Source organism: Echinops telfairi, unplaced genomic scaffold (assembly GCF_000313985.2).
Source record: "Echinops telfairi isolate 266 unplaced genomic scaffold, ASM31398v2 ScPeMD7_18;HRSCAF=68, whole genome shotgun sequence".
In the NCBI taxonomy this organism is placed as follows: Eukaryota; Metazoa; Chordata; class Mammalia; order Afrosoricida; family Tenrecidae; genus Echinops; species Echinops telfairi.
In genome coordinates this window covers 74,605,554-74,606,755 of record NW_022103915.1, presented here as the reverse complement: position 1 = coordinate 74,606,755, position 1,202 = coordinate 74,605,554, and the positions used below count along the sequence as shown (strand labels likewise).

The 1,202-nt window shown below is 47.2% G+C and overlaps 1 protein-coding gene across 1 annotated transcript in view; it reads left to right on the top strand.

The window, feature by feature from the left end:
• The window catches only part of AKAP6 (A-kinase anchoring protein 6), a 524,185-nt gene that overhangs the window by 59,895 nt on the left and 463,088 nt on the right, over nucleotides 1-1,202 (top strand). The window lies entirely within an intron of this gene.

The window sequence follows — 1,202 nt, the reverse complement described above, 5'->3', positions numbered from 1 at the left end:
AAGTCAGAGCTTTAACAAGGTTGTGAAAAAATGCCATAAACGACAGTGGCTTTTCCCAGGAGCTCTCTGAAGCTCCATCGCAGAGCTCCAGAAGCTCACACCCTGTGCATTAAAGACTCTGCTTCCGAGCAGTCGTGCTCCCTTCTGAAGCAGAAACTGGAGGCTCGCCAAGAATGGCAGACGTCGGCTGTTGGTGTCATTTTGTTTGTTTCTTCCGTGAAAAGCAGTGAGAGACTGAGGAAACTACTTTCGAGCATTAGCACAATATTTAAGTGTGCAAAAAAATGTCCTGAGGTTTAAACTCATTATATGTTTGTCAAGCATAAATTGTATCAGGTACTCAGGCCACAGGAATAGAGCCTTGCTTTTTCAATATGGAAAAAGACCAGTCTGTGTGTGCATGGGAACCCTCTGTCGCTTCTGCTTTGGTTCGTAGAGCCAGTTGGACTTCCTTTCCAGGGCTCTATGCTTTTCTAGAACGACTCCAGTTCTGAACCGTGCAATGTGACCGAGCAGAATGCCTGAATTTGACCAGCCCCCGAAGATCTAGTGTGCTCCTTCCTCGACATAACGGTGGCATGACGCTGTGATGTGGACTCATATTTAGCATCTGGAAATTCAGTGGCATGACACTGTTATGTGGACTCATATTTAGCATCTGGAAATTCAAGCACGATCATTTGGGGGAAAGATGAAACCTGTGAATAGTTCGACACGCCTGCTCACTCAGTGTGTCTAGGTCTGCGCCCTCGAGGCGAGAGACATGCCTCTGTTTTCTCCTTCCTTCTTGGCTCCCTTGGGTCTTCCTTGGTGGGCAAGCACAACACCCTCAGCTGAGGATGATTTTGATGATTAAATGTCCCCTCGAGGCAAGCCAACCTTTTCATTTATTGTTTAATTCATGAAAATTCAGCTCCCCCACTACCCCCTTCCAAAATAAGCTAAGTTACTGAGAGGCATGCATCCATTTCTAATGTGGCGCTTTCCTGATGGAGTTTTAAAGATGATAGATACCCACTGTGGACATACGCGACCTATCTGCTCCATTGAGAATAATAACTCTACCACCAATTGACATGAATGTCTGCTTCTCGCTGCACCCTGCCTCCCACCCCCAACCCCCCTCTCCTGTTCTCTTCCTTTGCCACAGGAAGACAAATGACCAGGGTGTACAAGGACTGGTTTGGGGCCAGCAAGCAGTC